Source organism: Stegodyphus dumicola, chromosome 12 (genome assembly GCF_044657685.1).
Source record: "Stegodyphus dumicola isolate Sdum_Otavi_A_Nest chromosome 12, ASM4465768v1".
Classification (NCBI taxonomy): Eukaryota; Metazoa; Arthropoda; class Arachnida; order Araneae; family Eresidae; genus Stegodyphus; species Stegodyphus dumicola.
Genome location: NC_140779.1, coordinates 14,200,220 through 14,226,015, shown reverse-complemented (window position 1 = coordinate 14,226,015; position 25,796 = coordinate 14,200,220). Strand labels below are relative to the sequence as shown.

Sequence of the window (25,796 nt, the reverse complement as noted above, 5' to 3'; positions counted from 1 at the left end):
TTCTTCATTTCAAATACATTTATAAATAATTTAATGAATATTTAAGTATTTTGTCAAAGGCAGATACATGCTTTTTGCAAGCACATGCATAAATACCCATACATATTTCCTATTTATCATTTCCGGCATGTGCAAATCTTTAATTTCTGTGCATTCACTATATTTTTCGTGTAAAGTAATTTACACTAATTTAGCATACACCTGAAAGTTTTACATAAAAAATATATATGAGTATAATTTGAAGGAAAATTATAAGTATTATTTTTAATACCCACTCAAAGGTCAGTTTTTCTTCAAAATTCCTCCACGATGGCATCTCTCTCTTTAGGCAGATAGCCCTTGCATGCGTTACTCTATTTAATAAAAACTTAATCTGACCTATGTGCCTAATTACAAATATTTTATCATACATAATTTTATATTTACATTTAGCCATCAAGTTTCAAACTTTTCAAATCTTCTAGAAAATAAATTTTGGCAGATCTCTTTTACCAATTTTCTTAAAATCTATATTTTTGTTGTGCAATAGCTTAGAATTTTATAAAACAAATTCGTAATCAAAATCGCGGTTGTTAGTTACCAAAAAATAACCAAGATGTGATTTTTGCGTAAATGTCAGTAAACTATACAAATTGCTATTATCCATCACACTATGAATGTTTCTTTCATGCGAGAGTGTCCCTTTTTCGATTTCTATGGAACTGTCGTGTGTCGAAATACTATCAGAATCTTGTCAAGCGAGCTTCTGAATGTAAACAAAGAACACCCCGTCTGGTGACCCAACCTTCAAAGCAGTGCTTCACTTCTAGCGCGGAATGGCCCCTCCTCCCTTTCCTACCTCTATGGTACCGCCGCAAACTCTACGTCCCGCAATTTTTAAATCTGTAGACCTTTCCAATGTGTACAATACTTAGTACATTATTTTGATAAATCTCGTAGGGTTCAGCCTGCGTTTGTAATGCAAGCGGAAAAAATGTAATTATTTACAACATCACATTAGTAACCTCAAAAATAACACTATTTCTCCACTATTTAATGGATGCTATTATACATATAAACCTTCCTCTTCAATCACTCTATCTATTAAAAAAAAACCGCATCAAAATCCGTTGCGTAGTTTTAGAGATTTAAGCATACATAGGGATATAGGGGGGGGATAGAGAAAGCGACTTTGTTTTATACTATGTAGTGATCATTATTTGCTTTGATCACATGGAACTAATAATCTCATGATTTCAAAAGTAAACAAGTATTTTTTTTTTCCAATGAAGAAAGGAATCCATTAAATTAGAGGTAAATCCTTTAATAATTTTTAAACACGACAACATTTTACTGCCTGCTCGAAGACTAGATAAAGTGTGAATAGAAATTTTAAGTGGTTGCCGGACTTACTTGAGGTATTTATCATTTTTAACACAAATACACGTTCACACATTCATGACGTAAATATGTTATTAAAAATCTGATGTGGATACCAGGTGACTTCCTTTTTACGGCCTATTAAATTATACACATTTGTGGCTGCATTACATTTAAACTTATTTTGCCCACCAGCGGCCGAGCGGTAAAGTCGCTGAACACTGGTAGTTCGGTCCGAGGTTCGAATCCCGCGAACAGGCTGGCTGCATGGGTGTTTTCGTGGTTTTCCCCATGTGTAACGTGTATACGAGCCAGTTTCCCTTAGAAAGTCCTCCACGAAGGCATCCTTCCCCTTAGGCAGATAGCCCTAGTGTGCTTTACCACAATTAAATACACCACACCATCCTCGAATTTCATTGGTGATATATTTCGCGTTCAACTGATTCAGTTGTCGCATGGCGGCAAGGCAAAAATACACAAAAGCTCAAAACATCATTAAAAATTATAAAACACAGAAAACCATATAACACCAAATACAGTTAAAACAGTTAAAAATTTTTTGCAATTAAAATTGGAGTTTCTATGCAAAAACAAGCCATTCAAACAGCGGGTAAGAAGACAGATTTTTCGGTGCACAAAACCAAAAGTTTGCTTCTGCAGAAAGACACTGAAGGTGGTGTACAAACTGACTTAATTCACTAGTCTACTAAGACTTTCAAATGTAAACAAATATGGTTGTTCCGTTAGGCTTAGCCACATTTAAGCAACATTTAAATTGTTGATAATTCTACAGCTATTGCATGCAGATTAAGTAAAGACATAAAAACCTTAACCGGAGCATAAGAACAACATAATTCAATCATTTTTAAAGCAAAAAATGCACAATTTAGCCTTGGAGATGACATATAAATACTATTTTCTAATAATAAACATTTTTATTTAAAAATGTTTTACTGAAGTATTTTGTTTTTTTTTACGTTCGTTTTCAATTCTTTTAATAAAATAGAATTCTCTTTAGTTAAGGTTATTCTAATTATTATAATTAGAATTTAATTTGTTTTTTTCTTGCTTTGGGGAACGGCCAGAATTTTCGGGTGAACTATTATAATTAAAATACATTGAAATCGTTCATCAGCTAATTCTCGATAAGGATTTTTGTAGAAGAGAGATTTCAATTGATTTCAATGTTCCTCCCCCCCCCTGGCGCATAGCATTGAAGTTGATTAAATTCCTCGTCTGTTTTTGTTTATTTTTCTTTAAATTTCATTAATTTTTTTAAATGGGGTTTTCCTTGTTTAAAAAGTATTGGTTTTAACATTTTTTAAATTCTTTGTTGCATTTATACGACTAGTTGAAATTTATTAATTATGAATTTCAATATTTTGTAAACCATCGGTCTTTGTGAAACATAGTTCTAAATTTCTTACTATATGTCTTTAATGTTAATTATATACGTATATATATATATGTAATAATAAAATTCCATAGTCAAGAATAATCTTAAAATTCTAACTGTATGTTCTTTTCCTTTTTAATGGCGACGTTCTCTTATTTGAAAGTACGTGGAATTAAATTCACAGCCCCGTAGTCAAGTTGTTTTTCCTGCCTTTTTCTACAAGTACAGTTTTAGAATGTTCTGGAAATATTTCAAGCGAACTGGATTGGCTGACGAGGCTGACGTCATTTCTTGGAAGCTCCGCCTTTCCAGAGGCTATAAAATGACTCGCAAAAGGAATATCGGGGCTTTTTCTTAAATGTCACGATGCAGTAAACTTGATACAAAAAGTTATTAGTAATTCTTTTATTTACTCCGGATATCTGATTTTTGTAACTGCTATTTTCTCCTGAATAATAAATAATTTATCCTGTTTTTTAAACTTATCGTCTGATTATTTAAGCTACGACTACATTTATGATTCTTCAGCATTCCATTTATTCCGGACAAAAGCTGGTACATCACATATATATATAAATTATATGTATATATGTGATAAGATTTGTGTGTGTGTATATATATATATATCTGTAATAATAAAATTCCATAGTCAAGAATACACTTACATTTCTAACTGTATGTTCTTTTCATTTTTAATGGCGACGTTCTCTTATTTGAAAGTACGTGGAATTAAATCCACAGCCCCGTAGTCACGTTGTTTTTCCCGCTTTTTCTATACGTACAGTTATAGAATGTTCTGGAAATATTTAAAGCGAACTGAATTGGCTGACGAGGCTGACGTCATTTCTTGGAAGCTCCGCCTTTCCAGAGGCTATAAAAGGACTCGCAAAGGAATATCGGGGCTTTTTCTTTAATGCAGCGATGTAGTAAACTTCATACAAAAAGTTATTAGTAATTCTTTTTATTTACTCCGGATATCTGATTTTGTAACTGCTATTTCTCCTGAATAATAATAAATAGACCCTGTTTTTAAACTTATCGTCTGATAAGTTTAAAAATCAAGCTATGACTACATCTATATTTAAGCTATGACTACATCTGTATTTCTTCAACGATCTATTTATTCTGGACAAAAGCTGATACATCACATGTATATATATACACACACACATCTTTGATGCGGCTGATTATAACCAAACATGATATAGCAGACCAACATACAAAATTTCAACGTTGTGAGGCTACTCGTATGCCAGATACATACATTATGTACGTACTTATATAGAACGTCACGAAAAATCTCTTTTGAATCCATTTTAAACGCATTTTTCAATACGTTTTGGTAAAAGAGACCTTTATTATTCCGTAAGGACGGATGTCACTCATAGTTAAATTTCATTCGAAAACGGTCAAAATAGATATTTTCCTTGAAATATGGTAGCCGACATATTAGGCGATTACAAGTTTTCTTTTACTTCGTACAATGAAGAAAAAATTTATTTTATTATAAGTAATTATATATATACATTCCGACAGCTTGAAATTTTGCAAAAGAAATATTAATTGTCAAAGTCAAATTAATTATCGAAGTATATTGATTGAGCAATCAATGAGGAAAGGTTAGCGGTAAGTTCCACTAAATTATACAAACTGATAATTACCGAGTCGTTAATGAGTATTTCTTTGCGCGGAAATGGGATTTCAATGTACCCGGAATGCGGAAGTGCCACTAAACCTTTCTAAGAGGTCACTAACGAATTTTTTAAACTCGTTTTCACGTTTTTATCTTGGTATTTCCATAATTAGAATATTTTTGACATTTTCGGTCATTTTGATATTGGAGATGGAAAAACCAAAGTGAAGAAGACAAGCGAAACCCCTTATTATGGACTGCTTCGTGTCGTTCACAGAGTTCCACATAAATAAGGTTTGCGGCGCAATGTCTGCAAATGTTCGTCCTGAAAATCATTATTGTCTCGGGAATGTTGGAACGATCAATTTGTAAGTAAAGAAATAGAACGCAATTAAAGTTTGGAGGACTTAAAAGTAAATTCGTGTGCTTTATTTATTTATTTATTTATTTATTTAATTTATTTATTTATTTAATTTATTTATTTATTTCAGCATCAAAGAATAGTTCGACTTTGAGCTGTCGAAGTTTGCGTCCTGAATTGCACACCTGGAGTCTACCTCCTTTACTCAATTAAGAATTTGATGGGAACCAAGCCTGCCAACAGAGGTAACATTATTTCATTTAAGCAAACACTATTATGAAATAAAATAAAACCCTTCTTTCATTTTAATCAAGTGATAAGATATTTCCTCTCTCCTTTCTGCATGCCTTCGTGGTGTGACGATTAGCACACTCGACGCGTATTCGAGAGGTCCAGTTTCGTCCCGGAGAGAGAGCATTGCTCATTTTTCATGTCTTTTGCTTCAAAATAACCTAACAGTGGCGCCCGAACTAATAGGTGGTGGATGATGATTCTTCACCACCAGGATTGGGTGATTGGATCCCCTAATTCCCCTTTAAGGGGACTCATACACCTTAAAATCCATAAGATTTCGAATAGGTGACTGTTGCAAGAATTGGGATAACTTACTTATTTTAAAAGCAATTACTACCAACGTTTTACAGCTGACTACATAATATAGCTGCTTTCTGAAATAGTAATCAGAAAGTTTGTGTTGGCACAGATATTTTTATAATTTAATCCGCTTTGTGACAACATTTTTCGTCATGTTTCCAACTTGCGCGCACAGTTTAAAACATTCTGTTTCATAATTTAATTCCATATTTAATATATAGCTTTTATAACATTTGGAAACTACTGCGAACCTAAAATTCTAAGAATGTCGTGTTAAATTTTTATTTTATTTGGAGTTGAGTTTATAAAATGTATTTTATTAAAAAAATCTGTAATGTTTTTGTGCATACATTTTTTTAATACTAAAATATTCATCAAATTTTTGGTTTACTTACAAAATAGTGCCTATCTAAAGAATTCCATGAAATTTCAAGTACGTACCATTAGCCATTTTTAAAATATCATGCGCGCAAGGTGGAAACATGGCGAAATATTTTGTCACAAAGAGAATTAAATTACAAAAATATTTGTGACAACACAAACTTTATGGTTACTGGTTTCCAAAGCAGCTATATTATGTAGTCAGCTATAAAAAGTTGGAAGTAATTTCTTTTAAAATAAATAAAATATCCCAATTCTTGCAACAGTCACATATTCGAAAATTATGAGGGATTTAAGGTGTATGAGTCCTCTTAAAAGTGGGAGTAGTAACAGTAGTTTGCGCAGCCCGACCCAACTAACCAAACAAGCTTGTCTCATTGGCATAGTAGGCCACGCCCAGGACAGGACAGGACTAATTGTGGGAAGCACCAACACATCGTCATTATCAGAACTGGTGTCGCTCCTTCACACTAAGAACACGTTCACAGGGCGTACTTCCACGCATCGGTGTTAATTGAAAAGTTAATATTAGGACATAGAGAACTTGTGGTACAGAGCATGGCTGGGAGACACGGTTGCTGATGACAATGACATTAGAATACATTACAGTTGATGGTGAAATATAAATATAATATGTACACAAATAAACAAACAGAATTGAATGAAAAAACATTAAACATTATTATCTTGGTTAAGTTATAATGATATTAATGTAATAATGTTTTTGGGACAGTGTGGCAGTTCATAGATGGTTCACAGTTCATTGACAGTTCATGAAAAGTTCACGGATTGAGTCAGAGCTCATACATACAGTAGAGTCAGTGAGCGCATTATCCTTAGCCTCACAGTGTGTTATCTTCCTGGCAGAAACCATCTACTCTCTGCTCTACCCTGCTCCTGAGCGCTTAATGGCAAACCGCACATTGAGTTGATCAATGTTAACGAATTTCGCTTACTGCGCATGCTCAATGGTGTACCTCTGGCGTGGGAGAAAATACTGGCGACTAAGCATAAGCAACCCTACACAAGCCTGTTCGTCATGTAGGTCTTATCGATTGTTTACAATAGCAACAGTCTATTTCACTTTACTTACAGTAATTTATTTGACCTTTAAGGGGACTCATACACCTTAAACCTCTCATGATCTTCGAATATGTGACTGTTGCAAGAATTGGGACATTTTATTTATTTTAAAAGCAATTACTTCCACCTTTTAACAACTGACTCCATAATATAGCTGCTTTGGAAACTAGTAGCCAGAAAGTTTGTGTTGCCACAAATATTTTTGTAATTTAATCAGCTTTGTGAAAAATGTTTTCGTCATTTTTCCACATTGCGCGCATGATATTTTAAAAATGGCTAATGGTACATACTTGAAATTGGATGGAATTCTATTATGTGGGCACTATTATCTAACTAAACCAAAAATCTGATGAATATTTTAAAATTTAAAAATTTTATGCACGAAAAAATTATAGATTTTTTTAATAAAATACTATTTATAAATTCAACTCCAAATAAAATAAAAATTTAACATGAAATCCTTAGAATTTTTGGTTCACAGTAGTTTCCAAATGGTATATAAGCTATATATTAAATATAGAATTAAATTATGCAACAGAATGTTTTAAACTGTGCGCGTAAGTTGGAAACATGACGAAAAAGGTTGTCACAAAGCGGATTAAATTATAAAAATATTTGTGGCAACACAAACTTTCTGTTGACTATTTCAGAAAGCAGCTATATTATGTAGTCAGCTGTAAAATGTTGGTAGTAATTGCTTTTAAAATAAATAAGTTATCCCAATTCTTGCAATAGTCACCTCTTCGAACATCTTATGGGTTTTAAGGTGTATGAGTCCCCTTAATTCAGTAATTTAAACTAGATTTAGTGCTTAATTTGTTAAAGTATACATGAATGGAACGTATGGTAAATACTCAATTATTTTTATTCCTCAGAAATATAATCAGCTAATATATCTTGTAATGTTTCTTGTTTTGTAATCCTTTTTAAAAGAAAATTTGGGTAGTTTACAATCAACATTTACACTCGAAGTAAGGAAGCAGCTTACAACCTGACACGTTTTAAAACCTCGAACTGTTTACGCCCAAGATAACACAATATCAACCATATACCGTATTTATCTTCTTTTTAAAATTGCGCCGAAGTCGTAAATGAACCAAATTGTCTTTTGGGCATGCGCAGTAAGCGAAATTCGTTTAACGTTGGTCAACTCAATGTCCGGTTTGCCATTACACCTCTGGGAACGCAGCCGAATAGACGGCTAAGAGCCTCATAAAGTCTACATGTAAGCTTGGAAGTTTTTGTTCGGGGAAAGAGTATCCTGTTAGGAACTACTTAAAATTAAGCAAAGAAGCAACCAAAAGACTGTTAAGAATCGCGTTAGAATAGACAGAAATTTGTGTTAGATAAAGTAAAGAAAGGAGGACTCTGCTTGAAAAATTAACTGCCGTGCATTTTCTGGACTTGCTAAATGTCTGCATGCGGATGCTAATCCTGACACAACTGTCATATATTTATGGGGCTTTTGTTGTTGGTCCTACATGAAGGAAAGATGTAACCTATTAAATTATTGCACACAGTAAACTTAAAAAGATAAAAAAATGATTAAAAAAATTCCTAGCGCCCAAACGTAATTTAACGCAGATTACCTTCCATGTGCCTGACTCTTATGTAAGAACATTTAAAAGATTGTGTACCTGTTATCACTAAGATAACAAATTCCTGCATAATTAGTTCTTTGCGCAAACTTAAACTGGAGTTGTTTCGCAAATTGAACCCTGCAGCTACATTTTCTTTCGTAGTACTTACAGACAGAATAATACATACATATGTGCAAAACTGAATATTAAAAGTGAAAAACTAACATGATACTGAGTACTGAAATACAGAAAGATGATCTCTAATACCTGCATACATAACACTTAAAAATGGATACGTAATACATGAAAACTAAAACTGATAAACATAATACATAAAACTGATCATTAATTAATGCTATGTAGACTAAATCCTAGCCAAGTACGAACTGGCCTTCATAGTACATGCAGAGAGGTAATAAATACAGACTTGAGTACTTTAAAGTGAACATAAACAGAAAAGTGCAGAACCATACTCAGTAAAACTGATATCTGATTCCAAATGCTTGAATACATAATGCAGATACATAATTACAAAGAAAACATTACCTACATTAATTCCATAGTTACTTTTATGACCTTTGGAGAACATGCACATAATTTATAAAAAAAATAATTAAGCACTTAATACTGATCACTAGGTGTGGTGTATTTAATTATGGCAAAGCACACTAGGGCTATCTGCCTAAGGGGAGGGATGCCTTCGTGGAGGACATTCTAAGGGAAACTGGCTCGTATACACGTTACACATGGGGAAAACGACGAAAACACCCATGCAGCCAGCCCGTTCGCGGGATTCGAACCTCGGACCGAACTACCAGTGTTGATCACTAGGGAGAGATTCAAACATACAATTGATCACATAAATACAGGTACCTCTTCCCTAAAATTTACATAAAAAGGTAAATATTTATTAAAATTAAAAAGGAAAAAATGCCATACCAATAATAATATCATTCACAAACTTGAGGTGATGACATAAGTTGGCCTTGCCCTTCTTGAACCTACTTATCACAAACTTGTAATTTAAATACACGATTTCACCAGTTCCAGTTATGCCATTTTTGATGTGCATAACTGTGGTCGTATTGTACAGGTGCTAAATCAGTACTAAATAGGCCACGCCCAATGCAAAAAAGGAAAATAATTGAGTATATAAGGTATTTTCTACCTCCTTTGTACATGCCTTCGTGGTGTAACGGTAGCACACTCGGCGCGTATTCGAGATGTCCAGGTTCGAGTTCCGGTGAGGGCATTGCTCATTTTTCATGTCTTTTGCTTCAGAATAACCTAATGACTTTACAGTGGAGCCCAGTCTAAAATTTGGTGCATGATGATTCTTCACCACTAGGATTATCCCTAGTCGCACTTTAAAACAGGCAGTATATAAGGCATTTTCTCTATCCTTTCTGCATGCCTTCGAGGTGCAACGGTAGCACACTTGGCGCGTATTCAAGAGATCCAGGTTCGAACCCCGGCAAAGGGCATTGCTCATTTTTCATGCCTTTAAAAAAACCTAATGACTTACAAATATAAATTAAATTGATCAGATCCTCCTAGCAGATTTTTGGAATTTGTGCGAAATTAAAGAAAAGAGTAGTTTAAGAAATAAGTAAAAGTAGTTACATTTATTTATTTCCGGCCAAATCATTTTTAGTTTCTGAATGAAAAAATATAATAACTCCTTAACACTTTGATCCCGGGTGACGGCGAACATTCTGATCAGAGGGCGTCATCCGTTTCCGGATGATATTTCACGAAGTAAAGCACATATTTGAAAAAATTGATTGTTGAAAGAAAGAAACGGAAATGATTGTTGCCGACAGCCAAATTTATTCCGTTTACTAAATTGAATTGTGCTTCCTTCGGTATCAACTTTATTTCTTCTTAAATAACCAATCCCTGTAAATGCGGTCAGTAGTAGCTACACCGCATTTATTCGGACTACATTTGGCCCACCAGCGGCCGAGCGGTAAAGTTGCTGAACACTGGTAGTTCGGTCCGAGGTTCGAATCCCACGAACGGGCTGACTGCATGGGTGTTTTCGTGGTTTTCCCCATGTGTAACGTGTATACGAGCCAGCTTCCCTTAGAAAGTCCTCCACGAAAGGCATCCCTCCCCTTAGGCAGATAGCCCTCGAGGCTTTGCCGTAATTGAATAACCCTAACCCTAACCCGGACTACATTTATCAATATGCGAATCAGAATCTGAAGAGGTCATTTTGGTTTTTTAATTATCTTTCTAAAAATTCTTGACTGTTCCTCATTCCTACTATTCAAATTTTTCTAAGCCTCGCAACAGGTTTCTTCTTCACTGCCATATGATTCACTTGAAATTTATTCTTTCATTTTTTCTTTTAGACATTGCATAAAGCTGGAGCAATAATTTTAACACAAAAAATTTCAATTAATTGTCACTACAGGGCAAAATATTTGGAAAAGAAAAAATAATTTCCGAATCTCGCACCCTTTCTTAGATACTTTGTTCTTGAGGAAGATTTTAAACTGAATGCATGTCCCAAATTGTTTCGGGGCCCAAAGCTAGAGGAGATAGATTTTTCTAACAAACTCACTTGCAGTCAACTTGTTAAGGTATCTGCCTACGTTCGGAGCACTTTTTTTAAAAAACATAGAATTCTGATGAAATATATATTTATTTAGTCAAAATATGATATCAAATCATGAAAATAGGTAAATTTTTAGGAATATTTTCAGAAATTTTTGAAATATATGCAATTTTATGCACATTTTTAGGAGAATTTAACACTTACGTTAAATGTCGTATATTTTTTTCCACATCATATATTTCAATTTTATTTATACTGTATACTACTACAACACTCATCTGTGTTATGAACTAAAATGTTTATGATATTTCTAAATTTTGCTAAAATATGTGTAATTACATGGAAAAACACAGTTTTTGTAAAATATTTCTTATCGTTTTATATAGAAATACTTATAAAACAATCAAATTAATAAATATAACTTAGATTGTAGCTTAAAACCTAGTAAATAATATAGAAAACACTATAGTGAAATTTAATAGAGATACCTTTAGAACATTTTGAGTAATTACATTTCTTGTATGTAAAAGCACTAGAAAAATTAGTTTTCCAGAAAACGCATTTAAAGATTTCACATTAACAGAAAAACTGTTCTGTTGTATTTACACATTTAAAATTCTCCACATTTGCACATCACACCCTCCATATCTTTATACTTAAGTAATTTTGATTTCCTATTTGATTTTAATTTTTTCCTGGCTATTTTCGAAATGAGCGACGAATGACGTTTCGAGTTCTTTATTCTTTCGTTATCAATTCCAAAGTAATTTTTAATCATTTCTTGTTCAATTGATATGCCTAAATGTTCAAACACAGGAAGTAATCCAAGATACCCTGAATTAAAAATTAAAACTGCTATATATGCACCCAGCAACACCTAATCGCAATGTTGCCTGACGCATGTTCCTGACCCAGTTCAAAAAACCGCAATGTTGCCAGTCCCAGTTGAAAACATTAAGCCAAATAATTATTGCCAGAAACAAAGAAAAAGTACTCACAATTAAAATGAAATGTTTTAGCACAATTTTACACACAAACAGGTAAAAAAAAAAAAACTCTGATAACAACATTGTTTACCTTTAAAATGAGAATTTTAAATGGCACTTCCGGTCTTTCTGCTTTCACTTCCAGTGCAGTTAATTGGCTATATCTCCTCTTCTAATTATCACAAACGTAAAAATGAACCATTTTCGGACTCCTACAAAACTGACCTTTCAAATTGGGCAATTAAAAAAAATCGAATTTTTTCGCCGAAATCGTGTTTTTAACATATTCCCTACGTATTCGCTCTGCCCAACCGGTATAGCGGTTAGCGTCATTGACACCCGTGCCGAAGGTCCCCGGTTCGAATGCTTGTAAATGTATAGTGTCCATGCGGCATGGGGACAAAGAATATGGGATTATGGATTATTCAGTTATGGCAAAGCACACGAGGGCTATCTGCCTAAAGGGAGGTGTGCCTTCGTGGAGGACGTTCTAAGGGAAACTGGTTCGTATACACGTTACACATGGGGAAAACCACGAAAACGCCCATGTAGCCAGCCCGTTCGCGGGATTCGAACCTCGAACCGAACTACTAGTGTTTTTTTTTAGTGTTCAGCTACTAGTGAACTGCTAGTGTTTTTTGCTGTATTTTCCATTGGTTTTTTAGTATATTTTTCATGCGTTTTTGGTGGTTTTTTCCATTAATTTTTTAATATATTTTGCATGCGTTTTTTGGTGTTTTTTCCATGCGTGTTTTAGTATTTTTTGCAAGCGTTTTTTGCTGTTTTTTCCATTGGTTTTTAAGTATTTTTTCCATGCGTTTTTTGCTGTTTTTTTCCATTGAATTTTTAGTATTTTTTCCATGCGTTTTTTGGTGTTTTTTCCATTGGTTTTTTAGTATTTTTACCGCTCGGCCGCTTGACAAAGAATATGTATTGTTAAGAAGGAAAACTTTCCCAGCAGGAATGGCTCCATCCCAACGTAGACGGAAACAGCTGCTCGTACGGCGAAATATCTGTTGCCAAAGCACCAAGTCAGCGTCGAAGTTCGAAGGTCACGTTTATCAAGAGTTCATAAAAGGAATATCGTTTTAAATTTCTTTAAACTTTAAAGGAGAAGAAAATATTTTTTCGCGCAAGTAAAGTAATTAATGGATTAGATATTTTGAGCAAAAAAAAAAAAAAAAAAAAAAAAATTACAAGAATCCGAGTTTAAATTATCGCGAGAAGTCAAAGAACGTTTTTTTTTTTTAACACATGATCCCTCAGATTCTTGTACACGTCGCGGAGGGGGAAATTCTCGCCGCCAAATCCCTTGGCGAATTTTCCCTGCTCTTTCCAGCGGCGTAATAGTAAACTGGTTGCGTCTCTGGAGCCTTTCCTTCTTTACATAGACGTTCTTTGATGGGGACACTCTACATATGCGTCGAGACGAAAGTCTTCTCGAGAGGTTGTTGGTAGGGAAAGAGAGGTGGGAGACCCTCAGATCCGTTCCTTCCCGGGATGCTCTCCATCAAAATGGGGAAGGGGGAATGAGCTACATCGCATGTCCGTCGATAACATCGCGGCAAAAACATCGCGGACGAAACGTCGCGGAGAAAACAACGCAAGGCGAAAACGACGTACTACAAAACATCGTCGGAGAAAACATCGCAAAGAGAAAACATTGCAGTTCTAAAACATCGTGGTACAAAACATCGTCGTCGAAAATATCGCGGTAAAAAATAAAGTATATACAAATCATCGCATGACGATAACATCTCAGACCTGCTTTTCTCAGGTTTTAATAAATGTTAATGGATATTCCCATAATGATTTGTGAGCGCAAGATGTAAAGAAGGATAATTTTTACTTTCACATTATTTATTAACTAATAAAGTTTTGCTGAAAAAGTAAGAATGAAACTTAAGCATAGAAAATTAAATGCAACTTATAGATTATACTTTTCATGAAAAATTACCAGTAAAAACTTTATGAAAAATTATTTATTAATGGCCTTTGTTAGTTAACTATGTCGGTTTAAAATTCTATTAAGTGCTATAAGTTGCATTAATTTTCTATGCTTAAGTTTCCTTTTTATTTTCTCAACAAAAAATTATTAATTAATAAAAAATATGAAAGTAAAAATTATCCTTCTTTCCATCTCGCGCTCACAAATCATTATGGGAATATCCATTTACAGTTATTAAAGCCTGAAAAAAGCATGTTTGCGATGTTATCGTCATGCGATGATTTGTAGATACACTATTTTTTACCGCGATGTTTTCGACGACGATGTTTTTAAACCGCGATGTTTTTGAACCGCTTTATTTTCGACGACGATGTTTTGTACCACGATGTTTTAGAACTGCGATGTTTTCTCTTTGCGATGTTTTCTCTCACGATGTTTTGTAGCACGACGTTTTCGCCCTGCGTTGGTTTCTCCGCGACGTTTTCGTCTGCGATGTTTTTGCCGCGATGTTTTCGGCCCAAGGCTGTTGCTAACGGCAGGCGTACACTTGCACTCCTTGCCAAGAGGACTTTCGTGGACTTGGACTGACTCTAGGTCAAACAAGTGAGCATTAGCCACAACAACAACCTACGTATTCGCAGAATTTCGACCTGCGAATTTCTAAATTCACTTAAATGACGCAAGTGTCCATCTTTTCAGCAAACGAAACTGTCATTCATGTCTTCATACGGCCATCAGTAATTATTGTTTTGGAAGTTATTAGTTCCTACGATTGAAGTCTCCGTGTTCGTTCATCCGTGGATGACACAAAAAAGGTAAAAGTCCGCCGGGTACGAACTCCATAAGATAGAGGAAAGGAAGATTAATATTTCATTTCCAGCTTTCCATACCTATCGCCTTTAAAAAAAATCCCGCTGATGTGATGGGGAAAGGGGAGGAAACAATATTAAAGCAAGGTGACCTAAACTATTTACTAGACGCTAATACACCTACACATTAAACAGCAAAAATTCTTTTCTCAGAAATGAATTTTTGTTATCAGTCGGTGGCCAAGCAGGTAAGATGCCAGAGTAATAAGAAGGATTTGTTAAACTTTCTGTAGGTAAACTTAAATTGCCTAAGAAGGACAAAAATTTCTTTACGATGGCAGACACCTTAAAATAAATATGATTTCTCGGAGAAATCTTACATAAAAATTATAATAATTACAATTCGCGGTATTTAACACGATTACGTAAATTTAGAATTTATTATAAAAGTAATAATAATATTAAAATATTAAAAAGTTCGTCAGAGCTGTTTTGAGAAGATAATATTGCTCCTTTACGTATTGCTTGAAAACGTTCTTTTGGCTTGCAAATAGCTGAAAGTTATTACGAATTAAGTTTGTTAATGGTGTTAAAAATTCAAAAAGTCTTTCCAAATTGTGTAAGCCAATGCCCTATTGTATGTCACCAACGGCCTGGATGATATTGCTATTGCTCGTGACATTTAACTTATCATATACACAGCTTGGAAAATAACCGGTGTTATCTGTCGACATGACGTAAAAAATTTATCTTTTGGTTTACTTTTTTATCTTTTGGTGAAAATTAAATTAAATTAAATTGAAATTTATCTTTTGGTGGTTGTATTGCTTAAAAATTTCAGATATTTAAAGGTAACAAATGTATTTCTTAATAATTCAAATCTTTAACTTATTTTTAATGCCATATCTAAACTGACGTAAATTAAAATACTTGTAATTTATACAACTTATAATTTTTATGAACATTTGAAGCAATTATTGTGACACTAATACACTTCCTGTGCTGTACAGTTGTGCCCAAAAAAATTGTGGGAATTGAAATAGTATACGCATTTTTTAAGTTAAATGATTTATAGCGAATTATTAACACATAATTTTATATCTTTCAATCTTTTATCCATTCATTACATCAATATTCAGGCTTCTTGGTAAAATGATTAATAAAAAACATTTTTTGGCCTTTTTATTATTGTTGCGTTTTTCTTTTTTGACACCAGTTGTTACGTTATTTCTCTCTTTCACGTTCGTACGGGGTTTGTATGGATTTGGTGGGAATAACGACGACATTTGATGATGAAATATCGAAACACACTTTATTTACCAATATCAATCAGGACAGCTATAAAACACTTTTACAGTCGCCGAAGATCTACTATAAACACGCTGGAACAATCAGCGACACAGCCTTCACACTGTCAGGCAATAACGGTGAAGACAGCTTCACTGCAAAGCACCAGAGTACAGCTCCCGACTCCGCTCGAGCGTTCTCGGAACTCCTCGTATTCTCGAGATTCTCCACGCTACAACTCGCGATGCACTCGACGACACACAGAGCACAGCTCCCGACTCTTCGGTTCAGTCGTTCCCGGAGCTTAACACATTCTCTCGACGATGCTCTAACCGCGATACACTAAGAGACTCTTCGATGCACTCTCGACGACCCACTCGGCACTCGCTGCCCGGCTGTCTACTCGATCGACTCCGCACGGACGAGACACTTTAACTATCTCGCACTCCAGACGAGGCATTCTGACTCGCCCTCTCGACGAGGCACACTCACAACTGCGGACCAGCAGGGTCCATATAGTCCTCGGCCTGCACCCTAGAACATTCTGGGCTAAACCGATAAGAATTCGCTCCAGAAGGTTCTCTATCCGTCCATGGCACATCGCCAATTTTGTCGCCAAATGGGCGATTTCTCCCCAAATTTGGCAACCCTGTCTTCATTGCTCTTTTATGGCAACCCTAAACTTGCTTTGCGGGGAAGCCATCTTACCGCGCCTGTACATTTCGTAACATTATTAATTTTTGTGTGTTAACTTCAGTTGTAGAGACATTGTGTTCTTTTGAAACAGGAGATATAAAAGATGTGCAATGCCCTCCCCGGGTCTCGAGCCCTGGACCTCTCGAATACGCGCCGAGTGTGCTACCGATACACCACGAAAGCATGCAGAAAGGCGAGAGAAAATACATTATACATTTATTAAATATCATGTTCTTTGCTCCAACCCCACTTAATTCAACAGTAAAATTGTAAAACATTTTAAAATGACATATATTAGAATTCCCTACAGTATTAGAGCTTGCCATACGTATTGTTATATTCGCTACATTATTCCTCTAAAATCTAGCCGCTCACGTTGCCAGTCGTTTAAAACAGTTATCATAAAACGAAAAAAATATGGGAAATTTTTAGTAAGTGCAGCTAGTGTAATATAATAAAAATGTTGACAATTTCTAATTAGATATCGTGATTTTAATACATCTTTATTTAAATCAATTACATTAAAAACTAGAAAAAAAGGTGTTCTTAAGAACTGTGTTTATTCCTTTTAAATCTTTTAAATCACTTTTTTTATTGCTCAATAGCCTTCCAGATTGAATTCGAAAGTATGTTAGATTATACTGAATGGCGCGTGGAAGGTAAAAATATTTTATTTCCAGTCGCGGCAACACACTGCTTTCACAGAACTGAGTTTCTTAATTAAAACTGAAAGATAAATATCTTACATTTTTCCGAGTGGTAACTGTATAGCGCGCTGGAGATAAAAAATATTTGATTTTAAGCAGTGTTGTGTAAACGTTAATTTGTTAAAAAAAAATCATTAAAGCTTTACAAAATATGAAATAAATAATAAAATAAATTCGGGCTTCCTGGTGCCCATGTTTGGGTGGAAGACTACGTTATTCAAAATTTGATGGCTCTAGGTACCGTCGTTTTTTCACAATGCGAGAAACATACGGGGGAGTCATTAACAAAATTCCTAAGTGTATGAACCCCTAGCGCACTATCCGTTCAACCAATTGAAATGAAATTTCTGATGTTATTATTTGAAAGTATGCGCTTGAAAGTGTGATGAATTAAAACAATAGAGCTCTCAAGGTTACCGTTACAGTGAAAACATTTCGAAAGGCAAAGCCCACTTCTTCCCGCGCAAGTTCATCAGCGCACTGGAAAACCATAAATGGTGTTGGAACAATTTTACGTACAACAAAAATTGCCGGCTTAAACTATTTGCAAAGGAGAACACTGTAAAGGGACAATGACAGCACAAGAGAGCAGAGGGTAAAAATTTTTCAGATCGATTTGTGCAGGAAAAAAATGGGTGTTGCCATTCGAAAATTTCGAAATTTTTAATTGTATTGTTTTAAATCATCGCAATCGAGCGCATTCCTTCAAATAACAATATCTGAAATTTCATTTTGATTGTTTGAGGGAATAGGCCGCTAGCTGTACGGAGTTTTTTTTTAATGACCCCCCCCCCTGTATATATGTTACCGTGAAAGACCAAAATTGGAGAATGTCGACTTTCACCGGAGAATGTCAACATTCACCAAATACGTCGGTGAAAGATCGAGTATTGCATTACATTCTTGTATATTCGGATCCTCACCGGTGTATTCGACAATCACAGATATGCTCTGGTGCAGGTCGAAAAGAGTGGAGTATATGTACACGCTTGTCACTGCAAAAGGAAGTGTTCCGCAAATAAATGCAGTTGTAAAAGCAAGGACCTCTTGTGCAATTCAAAGTGTCATAATAGTTTAAGTTGTTGCAATAAATAAATAAGATTTGAATCACATAATTTAGTAAGTTTTTAACTTCTATTATTTTCCTTTCTCATTTTGAATGTACTGTGTGTTTTAAGTTCTTATTTTCTTAAGTTCTTATTTTAAGGTTGTGCGTTTTTTCGCAACTGAATTACAGAGAAGAAAATATAATATTCTTATATGTTCAACATTCATCATAAGTACATGTGAATGTCGACATTTACCGGTGTAAGTCAGAAATAAGAGTATTTGGAAAATATTTCGGACATATACCAAGCGGTTATGTGAATGTTGACATTCACCGGTGAAAGTCGACATTCTCCAGATTTCGGTGTTTCAACATATACATACACGAAGATTGTTCAATATTTAGTTTTAAAAAAAATGATAATATTTAGCGGCATCAATTTAAAAAAATGGTATTCCGTTTTAGTAAACGCACAATCCCATTCCGGGACCCTTTTGGACTAATTGTTAAATCTAAGACACAAATGGTAAAAACGATGTTAAATTATTATTAAGATAAAATAGACGAAAATTTAATTTAAATTTACCTCCTCTACACGAAAAAAAAAAAAATATCGGCATCAGGGGAGAGTGGTGAGGAACACAGAGGGAAAATATACATTATTGCTTGGATGAGGTGTCCTCTTCCAGACACCATCTTTATACAGTCAAAAGTCGTTAATTCGGACACCCATAATCCGGAATGATCTATAATTCGGACCTCAAAGCTACAAACTTTCTGCGCATGCGTCGCAATCATAATTGTTCTTTATTTCATAAATTACGGTTTCATATTTTTAATTTTATAATTTCTGCATGCCATCCTACCAGATTTAAACTGATGATCTATAATCCGGAAAAATCGATAACCCGGAATCGCCGAAGTCCCGACGAGTCCGGATTAACGACTTTTGACTGTATAAACATCAGGTAAAAACCTTTCCGGGTACTATTGAATATATTGAATATATTGAAATTAAATAATGAAGAATCTGCATAAATGTATGTTTGTTTCTCACATTGTGATAAAACAATAGTACCTAGAGACATCCAGTTTTGAATAACTCTATTCGAATATGAGGTTCTGGAAGCCCAAATTTGGAATTTGTTTTCTATTTCATATTTCGTAAAGCATTTATGAGTTTTTCATTAAGAATCTCGACGATTTCAAAGCGAGCAGTGGCAACACTGTACGAGGAAAAAAAAAAGAAAAAGACATTTTTATCTCCAGCTCGCGGGACTGTGTATCGGAAATTCTAAAGATATGCTCTTTTAAATATTTTTAACTCAAAAGGCTATTAATTTCGTTTTGCTATTTTGCTTTGAAAACTTTAAATGTCGGTTCACTTTTCAAACTGTTGCCACCAACTATTACAGCCCTGTATTATAATTAAAGAAGTTAAATAATGAAGAATCTGCATAAATGTATGCATATTTCTCGCATTGGGACAAAACTACGGTACCTAGAGCCATCCAGTTTTTAATAACGTACGTTTCCACCCGAATATGGGCATCTGGAAGCCCAAATTTGTAATTTGTTTTATTATCTATTTCATATTTTGTAAAACTTTGACGAATTTTTCATTAAAAAACTCAACGATTTGAAAGTGAGCAGTGGCAACACTGAAAGCATTTTTATTTCCAGCGCGCGAGACTGTGTATCGGAAATTCTAAAGATAGGCTCATTTTAAAATTATTTTACGATATTGCTGTTGAACTGAATTTTATGATTTAAGTGCGAAAAACATGATATTATTTTAATAAACAAAGGTAACAAGGAAAACGTTAATAAAATCAAGGTAATGTAAAATCTGAAAGCTTTCACACTTTTTTAGTGTTTTTGTTTTTTCTCCTCTGTTTTCCGATTTCGCTCAAAATATGTTTAATGTGTTTTGTTCTCTGCGTTTTAAGATGTTTCTGAAGCTAGACATTACAATTTCATTGAAGATGCTTATACTATTGCATTCTCCTTTTTTATCAAAGTGACATATTTGCATGACACTACGTTTTCTTCCAATTTTGCACAAATTTCTCTGATCAAAGAACTAGGATCATGTTTTCTTCCTCCTTCTTTTTCTCGAAGACATTTCTTCCACAACTGCCTTTTCTTTCGGCTTTTGAAGCCGTTCCAGTTCTTTCTTGTTTGAACTCATTTCTTTTAATGGTCATTTAGTAACTCCTACACTTCATGGCTTCTTCAGTATGAAATTACAGTGCTCCTGGCTGAAGTTGCAAAATAATCTTTCCCTAACATACTTTCTCACTCAGTATTTAAACTCACTTAATTTCCATTTTTGGTAAGATACAGGAAAGATTCAACATATGAAATAGGACGTTGAGTAAAATAAATCTTAAAAGCTTGATTTTAAATAACTTTGAAAAGAGTGCTAGATAATTTCAGATAATACATGTTCTATTTAGTTAATTTCCTTGTTAAAAGTATGCAGGGAGCTTTCATAAGCTCATTGTATTTGTCGCTATAATTTAAAATTTCTCATCGATTTTTTTACTACTTTCTGATAAGCTATCGATTTCAAATTCCGTATGCAGACTGTTTGTGGATGACACTACGATGTAAGGAAGCAATTTTTTTTTTAATTCGATTTAGAATCTTTTTAATTTAATATTGAAACGATTTTTCGCACATATCTCCTTTTAATAAACAAACTAAAAAATCTTCTAATTTTCGTGTTTGCAGCATCGGATAGAGCGGGAAAAAAAAGTTTTAAATGAAATTTACATGAACTTGTAACGCAATTTCTGAATTTTGGGCGAATTTCGAAAAATTTATGATTTTATGATTTCAACATTTTTTAATGTATCTGTAATAAAGTTTGAAATTTCCGCAGAGTAGAAGCAAATACTTTGCGTTCTTTTAAGACAAGAGTGATAAAAACAAATTAATTGATCAATTTTCTTTAATTCAAACACACATGTATGTCGTATTTTAATTGCGTAGGAGGAATCCGGTACTTTTAACTTTTGGCTGTAGATGTGGCAGACGAAACTAACAAAAACGGGATTTTGAGGAATCACCAATCTTTATTTTCGCACAGGTTGTAGAGTCATTAGGTTTATTGGAAGCAGAAAAGATGAAAAATATGCAACCGCCTTCGCCGGGAATCGAACCAATGACCTCTGGAATACCGGCCCAGCGTGCTACCGTTACACCACGAAGGCAGGCTAGGGAAGTGGGAAAAATACCTTATATACTCCCCTTTTTAAAGGGCGACTAGGGTTAAGGAGACCTAGGCCAAATCCTGGGTGCGGTGAATCATTATCCACAACCCTTTTAGTTCGGGCGCCACTTGTAGAGTCATTAGGATTTTTTTAGAGGCAGAAAAGATGAAAAATATGCAACCGCCTTCACCGGGAATCGAACCAATGACCTCAAGAATACCGGCACAGCGTGCTACCGTTACACCACGAAGGCACGTCAGGGAAGTGTGAGAAATACCTTATAAGGTCAAATCATTTCTTGGGACACAAGATGCTCCTAGATCATAAGCAAGTACAATAATTTGTATATACATGTTATGTCATTTTAGAATAAGAACAAAGGAGGGCATAGCAGCATAGAATGGGCATGGCGGAAACTAGGAAAAGGACGGACGTAGTTTTTTCAAAGCAGTATTTATACCAAGTACATGCATAAGTGTATCTAAGCTTCTATTGGTTAATTTCAGGTTGTTATGTAACAGGGAAAGATTTCGAATTTGGGAGAACAGATAAATTTTGGGGGCGGGGAAGAACATGAAAGCTAGAATAGTTAATTTAGAGGTAGCCAATCATTTCTTAAAGCAGCCATCGTATTTTGTTATATCTTACATATATATGTAAGACAGAAAATATGAAACCAAACTTCTAACTTTAATTGGCTATATAGTCTCTTATTTTTACTTCCTTCTACGAAGTAAAAAGGAAGTATTGTAATCGCGAAAAGTTTCAGGCAGCATATTTCAACGAAAATATCCATTTTGACCGCTATCGAATGCAATTTAACGATGTTTTTGCGTGATATCTTTACGTAAGAACAGAATAAAATACTCTTTTCCTTCAAAAAAATTATAAAACTGCTTTAAAATTAATTCTGAAGAGAATTTTTCGTGCCGTCTGTACGAACGTATGTACGTATCTCGCATAACTCAAAAACGAGTAGCCTCAGAACATTGAAATTTTGTATATAGGACTGCTATAACATGTAGATGTGCACCTCGTATTTTAGTTGCGATCGGCGGCACCAAACATATATAAATATATTTATATATATATATATATCCACTCTGTTACCCGGCTCAGTGATGTCAGTTTCTTTACTCTTATATGTTTGTAAATTGTACATTTTTTCCTTTAAAAATGATTGTATTATGTTGTTTTTATCTTCCAGTTAAGGTTTTTATACCTTTAGTAAATCTTTATGCAATATTTTTAGAATTATCAACAATTTTAAAGTTGTCTAAGTGCCGCTAAGCCTTTTTTTTTTTTTTTTTTTTATGGCGGCCATTGACGTTTACATTTGAAACAGGTGACTAGTAGATTTGTTGCCAATCTAGAGAAAGTAATATTCGCAATAACAAAGATAACGCCTTCATTTATTATTGCCAATTAAATCATGCTTAATTCTTTCTGGAATTTTTTCGAGGAAATAAGTGTTTAAGATTTACTTCCTAATTTTTAATATAGATATTTTTAGTTTTTATGTATTTTTGCCTTCTCGCGAAGTGAGAACTGAATTAAAATTAATTGAATGAGAAATACTCAATCGTCCGTGAAAAACTGTTTCTTTTTTGTTTTGGTTGCTTAATTTCGTTTATACATCATTCTAGCTTTATTATAGTATTTAAATAGAACATGTGTCAACGATTAGATAATTCTATTCTTTAAATGATATAAATTTTGTGCATTGTGAGTTATAATATAAACGAAATATATACGTTAACTGTTATATAATTATTGGATTATATAACAGTTAACTTAGTTTCCGTTATATAATTATTATATAAGTTAACTGTTATATAATTATTAATACTGTTAAGTGAATCTACCCCCAGAGTGTCGCTATGGTAAACAAATACTAGAGTGAATTTTAAAGAATGCATTTATTCTATTGTGGTTTATGCGCTGTCGGCGAAGTAGATTTAATTCAATCCAATAAGTTTAAATGAAATGCAAGAAAAAATGCGTATAATTTAATATTCCGTACAAGGAAGTCATGTGGTGTACACATCAGAATTTTTTATTTATTATGGGGACTTCCTCTCTTTGTCTTAAAAATAGCGCTATAAGTTTAAGTTTAAACTGCGTCATTCAAATTAATCATGCAATCCTACGTAACACTTAATGCAGATACCTTTTGCCCAATCAGTAACTTGTAAACCAAAACTTTGTTAACTCGAACTGAAACTTTTTGACTCCCTCCCTTCTTCCTCTGAATTGCTGTGACACTTTTGCTTACTCTTTCCTCCTGGCAAGACGCCCTTGCAAACATCTATGCACTGCTATGCTTTCCTGTCTAAGATGACGTCTTGATTTTTAACCTGTGTATATAAAAATGGTACTTTTCCGTTTTGCCGATGCAGGCGATAAAGTCGCCAAGAATAGTACAACTGATGCCAAACGGAATATCCTCGCTGGTAGTCTTTTACGCCTCATTTTCAAAACAAGTCGTAGCCATTTCTTATCAGATTGATTGTTTCTTTCAATACTGGCATACAATTAGATAGAATTTTTACCAGATAGTTCAACTTTATGCCCTATGGTCATTCGCGATAATTAAGTCAATTAGAATGCAATCACACCGCTCCCCCGAAGGCGAAAATATAGAAAAGGCAAAGTCAAGGGTTAAATTCATCCATTCTAATGAGAATGCGCTAGCGAAGTAAAGCACTGCGGTTTTACATAATTTCTGAGTAAGCTATTCTTACGAATTGAAATAATTCTTGCATTTAAACTTGCATTCCAAATCAAGATTTAATTTGAAATTATGTAGATAATTACTGAGAGAATTGGATTTTTGTAGCGTAGTTTACGTGAGATGGGATCACATGATATGAACCGGCGAATCAGGATGTTGAACCGTGAAAGCATAATAAATTCTAATATTAATATCTTTTTACAAATTTATTGTCTTTATTTATTGGCTTTTTACAAAATTTTAAGTGATATTAAAATGTTTGCCTTCAAAATAAAAAAAAAATCGTAGAACCAATATTTGTTAACATTTTTTATGTGTATACTGTATATTGTCGCCAATAAAGTCTGCTTGGCGAGATTTGCGCCGGCGAAACGGAAAAGTACCATAAAAATTACTGTAATTGCTTATGTTGCCTATAAAGAAATGATTTTGATGGGCCTGAAAATAAAGATGGTGATTCGCAGAATATAGTTTTTCAACGTCTTCCTCGCTAGGTGGTAACTCTACCACCAAGTTCCAGATCGCTCATATCATGACATATATATAGATTTTTAAGCAAAAGAGGATGGAGTCACATGATTCGTTTGGAGTTTCGAAATTAGATGTCATTACATGTCTAACTGCTTTTCTAGCTTCCAGATAGATTTACCCAAGGAATTTTTGCAAAGAACTTAAGCTGACTATAGAAGCCATCTGCCTTTTATAAATGTTACGTATTTTCTCCATGCTTTCTGCATGCCTTCATGGTGTAACTGTTAACACACTCGGCGCGTATTCGAGAGGTCCAGGTTCGAGTCCCGGCGAAAGCATTGCCCATTTTTCATGTACTTCAAAATAACCTAATGAACTCTATATCCCTATTATTTATAAGCAAATTTTCTACAGATAGATAAAAAATATTTAGTCTACTTTCTACATTTTTTATGACGACAATATAATACGACTTTTTTTTTCAAAAATTTTTTTAAATTTTTAAAAAATTTGAGGAAAAACAATTTTTTTTAATTTAAAAATTAGGTTTATGTAGCTATATAATCTATCTAATAGATAGATATTTTGATTGAATGTCGGAACAATTTTTTTCACATATCTTCGTTTAACAAATAAACTAAAAATCTCACAATTTTGCTGTTTGCCCCATCCATCAGAACGGGTGGGCGGAATCTCTTGAATGAAGTTTATATGCAATTTTAACGTTATTTTCGTTTTTTTTTTTTTTTTTTTTTTTTTTTTTTGTGGTAAAATCGCTGGAATTATTTTCCAATTATTTTATGTCGAAAAACATTTGACGTGGCAGAACTCTTGGAAGTAAAAGAGCGATTATTCAACGGTGAAAAATGATTTTTCCGTTGAATAATTTGACTGATTGTATATAATTAAGACACAATAACACGCCGAATAAATACTAATTCG

General features: G+C 34.0%; 1 long non-coding RNA gene across 1 annotated transcript in view; it reads left to right on the top strand.

Annotated features, from left to right (window-relative positions):
- The window catches only part of LOC118181354 (uncharacterized), a 275,537-nt gene that overhangs the window by 141,658 nt on the left and 108,083 nt on the right, over positions 1-25,796 (top strand). Inside the window, exon 3 of the long non-coding RNA XR_015044362.1 lies at positions 4,880-4,994. This is a non-coding gene — a long non-coding RNA (uncharacterized LOC118181354). The remainder of the gene's footprint in view (positions 1-4,879; positions 4,995-25,796) is intronic.